Below are 13114 nucleotides of genomic sequence, written 5' to 3' on the forward strand. Positions count from 1 at the left end.
CTAAGTGATGTAGAGAAGGCAAGTATGGCTGCAAATGCGCGAGCAAGCAGATCAGAACGAAGCAGAAAAATCTAATCGCTTGGGCTCCAGAGATGTATCTTACGAAGATTTGCGGCGGCTGAATTTTTTTTTCGAAGTTTATCGTTGGCCTTTCAACATTGACTGTTTTTTCGTGTGGAACAGACCACTGTATAGCCAATGGAACTTGGCGGCAGCTACGAGGTGGGCAGAACGACGATTGTGGCTTTGGGGACTTGTGCCAAAGGAGACCGCCTTCGAAACTTCATCTACAATATGCCAAAAGCTGCATATCTTGCAACAGAGCTTAATGTAGCCCTGTGTGGAGCGCACGAACACGCACACACACACAGCTTCATAGCTTTTGTTCATTAGCAAGGGTGCTGCCAGAGTGCTGTGAGATGAAATATATTTTCTTGAAAATTGCAATATAAAAATAACACGTGAAAGTCCAACTTTTTACGTACAAAGATACCCTTTTGTGGGTGCAGATGATGAAGGTGGAACAACTAGTTAAAAATGTACGCTAAAAAAAGTCATAATGAGCGTGGGACATCAACAGGGTAGTCCTTGCTGTGTGTCCATCGCAACCATGAGACACCGCATCGCACATGCCACAGCTCAAAACCCACCGTGTCCACACAAAAATAGCGGTCGCGAAGGCGGCAATCTTTCTTGACAAGGCGGACAGATCAAGCCGGGCACGTACTACGGTGGGTAGACGCCCAGTAGGCGCACCATCGGAGGCTCCATCGCAGGACAAGTGGCAGAGTCCTAACTCAGAGCCAGCAGGAGGTGCACAAGTTCTTCCTCGTCATCTCTGACGCCAGGAAAGCCGGACGGCGTGAACGCTCCACATGCATCGAAGACGGTGTCTATGGGGAGAGCGCACTCTCCAGCAGTAGCCTGGACGAGGTCTCCAATGAGCTGTGGGAGGGCTTCTGCTCCCATGTGTTCCCCAACAACTCGTGGTGCAATCTGGTGAACTGCATGGAGAATAGCGCCAGTAGCGATAAGCAGGAGTCCGATGTAAGCATGGTGGAAAAACAGCAGCACGATAGGGTCGTATTCAGACTGGTGAAGATTAGATACTTGTGTGACGGGTACCACAGTGTGCTGGTTGCGGGGGACAGTGATGAGCGGGGCATTCGCTCTAAGAACGAGCAGCTCCTAGTGCTGACCGGACTGCTGTGCATCATAGTCAGGAACAGGCATTTTTACTTGCGCGAAAATGCGATACCATTGCAAGAATTTGGTGAACTGCAGACCACCCTGCTTCTCACCGGCCAGAAGTGCAACGCGCGTCGTCGTTGAGGGCAGACTCCGTCACAAAATAGCAGCCACTCCCTTCTGATCGATTGTGCACAGAACGCGATGCATGGGGCGGCTCCGGGAAGACCGTGGCTGTTTAGCTTCAAATACTTCAAAACAGATTTGCGCCATATTATAATGACGGACAACGGCAGGGTCCAGTTCACTAAGGACTGTCCGCTTACCCTGTGCTTGCGCTGGCGCCAGGTCCCAACAAGAAGGGTTCTCCAGGGTGTCCAGCGTTAACGTTTGCAATGTCCGCAGGTGTAAAGAGTGCCTTGGAGCGAAGAATTGTGCTGCCCAGGGTGGAGATCGCCGCAGTATTCGTCACAGGATGAGAACAGAGCGCTGTTCGAGAATACGTGCACGTGGCGTTGGTTCGGGCCGCGCCAAATGAGCATACTTCATCTTTCATGGAGGTGAAATACTTAATACGTTGCGAGTGTGTGAAAATATTTAATTCACAGAATAAATCGTGGTTAGTTGGCTCGGCTCTCATTCCGGGTGCCCATTGTCTTTTGCCGCCGCAATCTTGCCCGGTTCACTAGCCAAAGCTGTTCTTCAGGGTGTGATCTCGACAGTGCCGCCTGGCAGTACTCAGTTGTTGGGTTTGATTCTCGCAATATCTGGACTGTTCTAGCAAGCCCAGCACATGTGGTGCAAGTTGGACACTTTACCGCAGAAGATCTAATGCGAATCGTACGAATTTCGAAACGTGAAGCTGAATTTGACTTGTTTGATATTAGCATTATCTTCTGCGGTGTATAGGTAGAAACTAGCACTCATCATAGATCACGTGTTTCATGTAGAGATTAACACAGGGTGCTCTTCCACACCGGTTCCTCTTTTACTGTGGAAAGTTCTTTGTTAAGTTCCTATAGCGGTGCCGCCCATCGATCTAAAGGTGAGAAAGAGCGCTAGTACCCACTGTCGACTGCCGCATCCTACTGTGCTTTCAATATCTATAATGCGGCCATAAGCGCGAGCCTTTCGTGCACTCATATGCAGAGGAGGCTGTAACACGGCAGTGCTAGCATGTAGAGAACGTATCATAAACCGAGCTGAAGTGGGAGTGGCCGCGTGAGCGACTCACGACACCCAAGACTATCGATTACTTGTCCCTACCTGCTCGCGGTAGAGACCGCGATGTAATTAAGTATTCTTTTTACGTAACGGCATCTTCTCATCTTCAGTATTGAGCGAGTCATCATTTGCGCCATGGCTCCTAGACCTCCTACAAGCCCTTTATGAACTGTTAACAAACTGCAGACCCATTTTAAAACGCGCCTGCCCTCTCTGGGTTCCGCTTCTTTGCTCGCACGTGTGGGGTTAAAATTGGGGGGATAAATACGTATTCCCCGCTTAAGCGCGGCTGACTCAGTTCAAAACCGCGCGGACCCCACCCCGTGGTCGCGTACGCTACTGAGCGCGCGCCGACCACGGCGGGCCGTGCTCTACGGGAACAAAGGAACGACACACTGGCTGACACAAACAAGGCATTTATTGCTATAGCAACAATAACGCCAGCTAGCAACAAAATACACTGAGGAATCTAGGATGTCCGACTCACCAGCACGGCTACGAGCGAACGTCCGCCCACGGTAGGGCAAAGGGATAAACTCCGAGGTCGAGCGGAACGGGCTCGGCGGGAGTCAGTTCCGGCCGAGAGGCGCCCGTCGACGAAGAGCGAAGCTGCGAGCGAAACGTACGTTCGCTTCCCGTTGCCGAGGGAGAAGAGACCCCGTAGCTCCCCGCGAGCGCGCAGCAAAACGCCATCCGTGGCGCTGGTGTCGCTGCGACGCGAGCGCCCTCCCCTGTTAGTGGAAAGTCACCGAACCGAGAGGAGTGCTTTGCGGAGGAGCTAACCACAGGGAACTAGCGCGTTGAGGGAAAGCGAACGCAGGGGACGAAAGCGTCCCCACATCCCCCCAACCTTAAATAGACCCCCGCGCCTGCAAGTTACATGCTATGGAGGAGTCTCCTGGTCTTCATGCACTTGAGGCAGGTCTTGCAGCGGAGGTCACGCCGACAGCGTGCACGCAGTCTTCCGCGGTATTCCGAAGGCGGCGTGAAGGTCTCCGCTGGGACGACTCGCATGGCCCGCGGGCTACGTGCCCACAGGCCCGCGAAGAGGAGGGCCGGTTGACCACTGCAGTCCAAGATTCCGCAGTAGTCGCCAGGGCAACAGCAGCCAGACGTGGCTGCTGTCTGGTCTCGCCACGGCTGCCCCGGATGGATGCGGCGAACAGGATACAGGCCGCTCCGTCGCAGCAGGCGGCAGCGAGACGATGTGCACAGGACAGCAAGCCGCAGTGGCTCCAGATCTGTAAAATTTCCGAAACACACTCCGCATGCTTTAACGTAGGTCACGGGAGGGGAAACGGTGTACACAAGGGCCTGGTGGCTCATTGCTCAACTCGCTAGCAAAACGTGTCGGGCGGCTGTGCAACGCAAAGTTCGAGTGAACAAAGCCCTTTCTTGAGTTGAACGAGAAAGCTCGGTTCATGCGAGGTTAAAAAAAACGGGTGGGCCAGCAAAGTGCGCCCCCTCTCAATACCACGGTCCGGTGGTCGTGTCACTTTTGACAAGGTGCAGGCAGCTATGAATAGCCTTAGGCCTCACTACCACTGTGAAGGTCGACGACCCCCAACAAAAGAAAGACCCGAAACGGGTTTCGTGCGCGCAGCCGCGAGGAGACATCAGCGTTGTGGGGTGGTCCTCCCCGCTCACTGCACGAAGCAGCTGCTGAGTGATCGGCGCCCACCGTATCGGACGGTGTCGGAACGCCCGGTGCCGAGCTGCAATACCAGCGAGCTCGTTACGGCACCCGTGGCCCCAGGCCACCCGGCTCCCAGAGCCGCGACTCCCAGAGTCGAAAAAGAGACAGCGAGAAAATATATACAGAAAACTCGGACCACCCACGCGGCTTCCGTACTCACTCGCTTCGGGCTCGGCAACTCCGCGGGCGCTAGGCCTCGCGCTCCCTCGATGCGGACCAAGTGGTTCTTGAAGAAACTCCAGGAAGAAAACTTCACAAAAAAACATGCTAAGCATGTCGAAAAGTTCAAACATGCTGCAGCGCAATACACCTCGCACTCAAGAAAGCATGCCGCAGGTCCTAGCGATCAAAATTCACTCTAGGCCTAGCACTTGTCAAGTCCGGACAAAGAGCGTTCCTCGAACCGAACAGACTGTCGTCCAATGTTCCAAGAGCAGGCCCCACGTTGGGCGCCAGATGTGGGGTTAAAAATCGGGGGGATAAATACGTATTCCCCGCTTAAGCGCGGCTGACTCAGTTCAAAACCGCGCGGACCCCACCCCGTGGTCGCGTACGCTACTGAGCGCGAGCCGACCACGGCGGGCCGTGCTCTACGGGAACAAAGGAACGACACACTGGCTGACACAAACAAGGCATTTATTGCTATAGCAACAATAACGCCAGCTAGCAACAAAATACACTGAGGAATCTAGGATGTCCGACTCACCAGCACGGCTACGAGCGAACGTCCGCCCACGGTAGGGCAAAGGGATAAACTCCGAGGTCGAGCGGAACGGGCTCGGCGGGAGTCAGTTCCGGCCGAGAGGCGCCCGTCGACGAAGAGCGAAGCTGCGAGCGAAACGTCCGTTCGCTTCCCGTTGCCGAGGGAGAAGAGACCCCGTAGCTCCCCGCGAGCGCGCAGCAAAACGCCATCCGTGGCGCTGGTGTCGCTGCGACGCGAGCGCCCTCCCCTGTTAGTGGAAAGTCACCGAACCGAGAGGAGTGCTTTGCGGAGGAGCTAACCACAGGGAACTAGCGCGTTGAGGGAAAGCGAACGCAGGGGACGAAAGCGTCCCCACAAACGTTGACGATTAGATGGCGCTGTCTATGATCGCAAGGTTTGTTTTAGATACAAACGGTCATCTTCTGGCTGTCGCTGTAAGGAAACCAGAGTTAGATTGAATTTCCTTGATAGATCAAAGGCTCTTCGTCTCAAATCATTATACTCAATTTTTCGTGACTGAATCCCTCAGTGCCATGTCGGAGGTCGGCGCCAGACGGTTCTTTGTCAGAAGGAATACCACATAGAAGTCTTCGCGCAGACAGTAGGAGTGCCGATCTTAACAACGAGAAGATCGACAGGATCTGGGGAGACATCGAGCGACTAGACGCCGTGGTAGCGATGTGGGCTAAGAGCCGTCGCAATCCCGTCCCGCTAAATGTTTCACTGCAGCAAGTATGCTCACGATACGATCACTTTAACTCGAGCTAGCGAGCTTAAATCTAGTTTTGACAAGATTCATGACAAAAAAGCCCCGTGGCTAGTCCCTGGCTGAGGCCTGTGACTTTTGTCCGATACCTGTAGCCTCCGTCTTTGCATGACTGAGCTGCTATCTCGCAATCGGTTTTGTGGGCTTTGGAGCTGTGGGCTGTGGAGTTGAGGACCCTGCTTGTACCGTCAGTCGAGTAAACCATCACCGTGACACTTTTCCTTGAATCGCCACTGTCGAGCGCATACACGCATACAATTTTGGGAGAACTTTCTAGCCCCTTTGGGCTTGGTTTCTGCCACGCTCGCATTGCTTCGTTGGCACGAACACCGCCTTGTCCGTTCAAAGTGTCATGGCACTTGTTACCGTTATCACGCCAGCCGTGACTCGTTTACCAACACTGACTCAAACCTGTCGTTGCTGACTTTCCCGTTATACCGCGTGCGAGCATGTCCCCACGGTTACTTTTTCGCCGTTTAGAACGATCTGCTTTGAACTGCACTGCCATCGCTTGGAAATAATTGAACCACAAGCTGCAGCTTGGCATAATCAGCTCGTCGTCACGGGGCTCATCATCCACTATGTGCATTGCACAGAAGCGCTACACCGGGGACTGAGCCATGTGCGCGCTGAAAGCCTGCAATGAACTTTACATCGGTTCGTGCTTCCAAACGTCCACGACTTCGCCTGCCATGCATGCCTTAATAATATCTTGGAGCACTATTTAGAGGCATGCGCGACTTTTCTCCACGCACAAAACTATCAGCTCGTTTCGGACTTCATAGACGTGACCGAAACTAACCACAAGTGTGATCATAGAAGTGCACAGAGCCTCGGGAATTGATTGCAATCGCTTTTTAACCAAGTGTGTCGCATGTGACAACACGCGAACAGATGACGTACAGCGTTGCAATTGCGCGCGCTGCGGCGACAGAGGAGGAGGGGACGACGAACAGTTAGATGCGGTAACTGTCTCACACTGGGTGCAGCGGTTAGGGCAGCTGGATGGATTCCCGCTCCTTTGAAGTGATAAAATGACATCTGTGACTTGCTCCCCTTCACCAGCTGCGTTATGCGGCGCATCGCATAAATAATTCTCAGTTTTGTTAAAAATGACAACAATGGTCAGGTGGATGTTGCCTTCATTCGGCGTACATCAGGCTCGCTGAACGTGGGTAGCAATCATTGTTATCCCAATAATAAATCGAAATTGGTTAGTTATTACTATAGATACCAGATGGCACGGGGAATTTTGATGAGTGATTAATCCTGCTTGCAGATCTTGCCAAATGACAATACTTCGACGTATTCTTCGATTGATTGATTTTTCCCCTGATTCCGAAACGGGTTCCTCAAGAGCTAAGGAAATACCGCCCACAGTAATGCCTCAGGGTCTTCCTAATAAAGAAGTTTCATTGGCTCAGAGTTAGCTTTCAAAGAAATCAGCATGGTTGCGTCGAGAACAAGTATATATGACTGCGAAATGCAGCACATGAAAGAGAGAGAGAGACAAGGAGACAAGGCGAGGAGACAAGACGAGCACGAAGCTCCTAGATACTTTTAGAAGGCACGAAGTTTAATAAAACGCATTGCAATATAAGTGCACACCCAAGCACAACCAAGCAATAACATAACATACCATATAATAATTTCGATTGCCATAAAACGTCATATTTAGATGACACACAGAAAGGGAAAAGGCAGAATCTATCAGCAGCTTAGAAAACATTAAAAAAATCAACTATAATTCATACGACAAAACTCCGAAGTGTTCCATATCCTCTTTTCGCAATTTCATGGCATCGCTCTCTCTTCTGGATGCCTCGCTCCTCCCTCGGTGTCTTTCGTCCTAGGCACCAGGAGCGAATAACCACGGCACTTGAATTCCAAGACAGGTGTCGAGTAATGGCGGCTGCGGTTTCATAGCTAGTCCGATGGCAGGAGTCGCAGAAGTCGGAGCCGGTGCTGCAATTTCTGGCATTACCTTCACCGACGGGCCCGCGGCGCTCGGATTAGCTGTACAGCGAGTGGCCGTCAATGGTGGTCCGCTGTCTCCGTGTGGTAGACCACAGCGCTTATTTGCGCGCCGTCCACAGTTCTTAGAAACCAGCGTCTTTCTCACCCGTGGGATCTTCTTCCCGAGAGAGGAATCGATGGCGGCTGTAGGACTATTGTCATTGGGAGGACCTACTTTCCTAGCAAGAGTCGAGGCCGATGCATTGGTTGATGGCACCGCGGTTAATGATGTGGCTCTGAAACTCGCGTCAGCCGCCGTCGTGTGGCTGGACGCTTGCGGTAGGCCTGACTTGAACAGTGGACTCAGCCCTGATGGTGTCAAAGATGGCTGCCGGACACAGCACAGTTCCATCTCGTGCCCGGAGGAGCGGTTCCACACGCCCGCTGCTTCCGAACGACGTGGCAGAGGTGATCGCTGTAGTGGAGCTTCAGGAGAAACAGCGTAAATGTTCACTTCCGACTGCGGTAGCATGTACCACAGCTAGGAAACAGGCGAAGCTGTTGCTGTAGAGGACAGACGCACTGCGGGTCGGCTCGAGTGCTGTAGAGTGAATGATGATGATATTGAAGAAGGTGAACGGGAAGAAGACATTCGCATAACTTTGCGGTCTGTGATTAATTTTTTTCCTGCAAAGTTAGTGCAACCATGCACGATAGAAAAATTAACACAGAGTAAGAGAGAGAAAACATAAATATGGAGCATTATGTCATGCAGCCGGCTTCCGGAAGTACCTCTTCAGAACCGAATCGCATACGAATAGTGCAGCTGCCTACTGATTCGAGTACGAACAATGTAGCTAATAAGCCACACAATGATTAAACAGTGATTGAAGTGAATCGAACACGAATCAAATATTCGAATATTCGATTCGACATGCAGCTTGCGTGTGAGAACAGCGAGGCGCTAGCGCTGGAGCTGTAGCTCATAAAGTAATAGCTACAGCTACGAAAAGACGCATCACTGCAGTCCCCATTAAAAGGACGCAACTAAGCCAGTATCATAAAGGAACACTGAGGGCAACTTCATATATATTTTTTGTCTTTAGGAAAAATCGATTTTATGGCTCTTTCTGGCAGAGTTGATGTCCGTGTGACAGCACAAGCTGCATTTATCGAAAAAAAAAATTGATTTGAGTACGGAGCATTTTTTTTTCCTGCCGTTCAAGACATGATAAGACTCTGCGATCATCATTTAGAAGCGAACTGTGGTGTAGCGTGGCCTCAGAGGTCCGCGAAGAAACTATGCTTATGTCACCGCAGATCAGCCAGCGGGAACCGCAGAAAGGGGTAATTGCTTTATTTCAGCTTGCTATTCCCAGCATATAAAAGCTCTGTTTCCATTGAAATTAGCCTCTTTGTGATTTGAACGTGATTACATATACAGGCGAACTTCATTTAGGGCTCATTGTCCCTTTTTATTATGTTATCGCCATGTGATGCGCGCACAGGAAATAATTATTTTTTTGTGTGTGTGGATAACCGAGCGCTAGATGTGAATCACAGGCTCATAGATAGGGAATTGCGGCAGGGTTAGCTAAACTTGGCTCAAAAATTCTACATCTTCCTTGTCGGCCACATGTGATTAATATCAACGCTGTCACAGGCACAGAAAGCGTTTCTGCCCGAAGTTTCCTCCTCACGTAGACATAGCGGTAGCATGCAGTGAGGCTTCGGAGGGGGTCGTTTCAGAAACCTTTGTCGGAGAAAACTACAGGTTTATTTTTATACGCTTATTCGCAAACTGCTTCAAAGCATATCTGATTTGTTTCGAGTAATTTAGAACGCACTCTATTTGATTCGTTCATGTAATCGAAGGGGAGAATATGTGATTCGCTATTCGTAAATTTCGTATATTCACACACCCCTACAACCTGAAACCTTTCCCTGCCCCTTTTCTCTCTACGGCGAGTCGGCCCCTCGTGAAGGCCGGGACTCGGCCCTTTTTAATTAAACCTACCACAGGCCGTCGCAAGAGGCCGACTTCCCACTTCGATTTTTAGGACTAAACTTCAGAATGGTTATATGGCGCTCCTCCTGAGATTTTTTTTCCCCATGTCAGCAGCACAACGCTCCTGATCGCTGCAACGGAAACTTCCCCACGTTCTATATGGTATGTGGACGGCCGCGAAGATAATTTCGCTCAGGGTTTCTACAGCCCATTCGTCAACTAAAGGCCTACTTCGCGCAGGGTGTGGTGGAGTTGGATTGCAGGAATCCAGGACAGAATGCGATACCAAGTTTGATACGCGATAGTGAAAAAGCCTCTCCAAAACAACCTGCCCATTACCTGTGCACATCCCCCTTTTTCACAATTAGGCCTTCGTTCCAACGCAATTTCAATCAAGGACTACTCACTCACCTCTGTACATGCGCGCGACGCGTAACGCCGGTGGCTGTGCCGTCAAGTGTGCTTTAATAGAGGGCACGGACGCACTGCGAATGCGCGATGAGAAAAAGGAGAAATTCGATGTTCCTATGTCGTGTGCGTGCCTTGCCGTGGCGTCATCGCAGTCTCGGTTAAAGAACGCGGAAAAGAAATGTTGATGTGCGGTGAACAGAATCGACGGGGACACTTCAGCTCCGCCCGAAGGGCATGGCGGGATAGCGTAATGGTGTGACGTTCCCGCCTGTCGGGGGGTCAGTCACAATGCAAGACAATATTTGTTGCTACCCAAGGGTTCTGCTGAAGCGAGGAGAATTGAGCCAACACACAACGCCTCCGAGTCTACCTTATTTATTCACTATCTGCCTGAAGGTGAAACTGGGAGTTCCGCTCACCGCTGTCTTGTATTAGGCGTCGGTGCAGTGCGGCCAACAGGTGCCTCGCTCTCGGCTGCTCTGGCGGGGTGGCGCTCAGCTTGTTGACGGTCCCACGTTTCGGCGAACTGGCCCGGAGACCACCAACGGGGGCTTCCATTGTTGTATTGTTCTACGAATAGAGTGTAGGTAAAAATCGTTTTTTCTATAGTTTTTTTTCTTTTTTGTATGCGGAAGTCAGTCCGCCCCCCCCCCCCCCCCCCCCCCTAGAACCAATTGCTGGGACCGCCACTGCTTGAAGGTGCATATGTCATTTTCACGAACCCCTGTCACAAGCTAGCCTGCCACTTGACTAAAACCTGTAAGCTATATATGCAAAGAGAAATGGTTTGACATTCCCCAGAAAGCTGTATGACGAACGGTCGCTCAAATTTTTGGTGAATGCATTCGGGACTATACTGCCGCCGCATTGAGGTCTACCAGTGATGACACCGCTGGGATTTCGTCTTCACCTTCGTCTTCGTCTTCATGAGGTGATACGTGGCAGGGGGCAGTCTCGAAGTTTCTTCAGAAACACGCATGCTCAGCTTTGAGGACCCCTTCTTGATTAGGTATTCTGAAGTGGTCATCATATTTCTTAGTGACCAAGGAAGCACAGGTGAATCGTTGTTTCCTTTTTCAATTGACGTTGTTGACCTTTTTTATTCCATATCACAAGATAAACTGCTTTGTGCTCTTAAGGATGCCATAAATGGCTACGGCTCAGTGGCTTTTCAGGACGCATGTGGCATGAGTGTGGATGACTTTGTAGATATGCTCCATTTCTATCTTGCTTCGACCATAGTTAATTTTGAGGGAAAAAAATTCATTCAGAAGCAAGGTGTGTGTATCGGTTCATGTATTGCCCCATTGTTAAGCGACATCATTTTATCATATTGTGAGGGGCGAATCGCTGCAAGCCTCGACGCAGCCCACTCGGCTAAGATTTTTAGATATGTAGACGATTATGCCATTTTCTTGAAAATGGTATCTCCAGAAGAGGCCATTGCAGTAGTGAAACGAATTCTTAAAATCTTCAGTGAGTGTGCCTTTGGCTTGAGCTTCACCAATGAGTTGCCATCGCAGGGATGCTAGTAGTTTTTGGATATCTGTATTGTTACTATTACTAGTGGAACTTAGGTGTGCTGGAGGTATCAGCCTCGCTCAAAAAAAGGTATTCTAAACCACCAGTCAGCTCATTCAAAGCTTATAAAAAGGGGACTAGAAAAAACTGCCTGCGCGCCGCTCTTGATAAGTCTTGCCCACATGAAATTCAGGATAGCGTGCAATTTCAGTTACAACGACTGAATAGTGCTGGTTTTCCTTGTGAGATGGTCACCTCGGTGATAGAAGCCCTTGCCAAGGAAGCTCGATGCCCACCGAAGCACTGTCCAAGTGAAGAACCGCAACGCCGGAGACCCGTGGCTATGCCGTACTTCCACCAGATTCCGCAACGCCTGAAAAAAGTGGCCATGAAATGTGATCTCCCGGTGGTCTTCACGGCACCCAAAATGCTTTCGGGCATGTGCAATATGGTGCAGGGAAATGTAAAAAAGAATGAGTGCCGCACTAAGCACGTAGACGGGTTCGTTACCTGCAAAACTGGGGTGGTGTACCAAATACCCCTCACGTGTAGGAACTGTTACATAGGGCAAACTGGACGTTGCCTGAATGTTAGACTTCAGGAGCACCGCGCAGCCTTTGAATCATTGGCGGGGGGCGGTGAACTGGCAAAACATTGTCGCCATTGTTGTAACTGCACGCCCAGGTTCCGCGACACAATTGTCCTGAAAAAATTAACGACCCAGCTTAGCAGGGAAATTTTTAAGCCTACTGCATAAAAAAAGAAAATGACCGTTGCATATGCACAAGGGCGTCCGCAGAATTTTTTGCAGGGGGGCTGGGCCCATTGGTTGTTGGCGCCGAAGGGGGGGGGGGGTATATTGGTAGCGAAAAGGCACTATTTGCGGAGTAAATTTATTTATTTATGTATAAATAAAAAGTAAGTGAAATACACACATGAAAGAAAATTACAAACAGCAAATTAAAGCGTGGCTAGGAGAGATACATGGGAGTTTATGAACAAAGAAACAATTAAAATGAATAAAAATGCAAAAAGATACTATCGCTTCGTGGAGAAGAGTGCTTAGTCTTGCTGCATACGGGTTCTCGACTCATCCGAATTGATGACCAGCACACAGCACAATATGTTCAAAACACGCAACTACATTCACTCAGTCAGTCTTCCTTGAACAGCAACTGCAGGCGCCTCGGATTTTTCTGGGCGAATTGCGTAATTAGACGGGTGATAAATTCATTTCTGTGCTTCATTACACGCTCTCAGTGCACACTCATCATACATATTGATTGGAAAAACGGTCGAACGAGTACGTTGAAAACAAAAGATGACTATATATACAACAAAAACTTATTTACAAGATAAATGCAGGCTTGCAGCTTCATACACCTCGCTCAATCTTGCTCGCGCATCCGCACACTCGAGCAACCGCAAACACACTGCTCGCCGCTCGTCGTTTCCTCGTCCGCTGTCTTGGTTGTTCTCACCTTCGTTGACAACCCGCCACTAAAAACACCGAAGAACAAACACAGAGGCGCGCACACGTGCAAGCTCTTACTTGCCGCGCGACTTCCGAGGGGAAGGGATACTCGCCACTTCGATCGGAAAATTTGTTTTTGTGCTTTTATGGGGTTCATAGCCCCAATA

The 13114-nt window shown here is 50.3% G+C and overlaps 1 pseudogene; it reads right to left on the reverse strand.

Moving 5' to 3' along the window:
• Positions 1-526: 526 nt before the first annotated feature.
• On the reverse strand, positions 527-1233 carry LOC149350193 (uncharacterized; annotated as a pseudogene).
• Between the last annotated feature and the right edge of the window lie 11881 nt (positions 1234-13114).

This window comes from Amblyomma mixtum, chromosome 3, assembly GCF_055824585.1.
Source record: "Amblyomma mixtum isolate Tamu chromosome 3, ASM5582458v1, whole genome shotgun sequence".
Lineage (NCBI taxonomy): Eukaryota > Metazoa > Arthropoda > Arachnida > Ixodida > Ixodidae > Amblyomma > Amblyomma mixtum.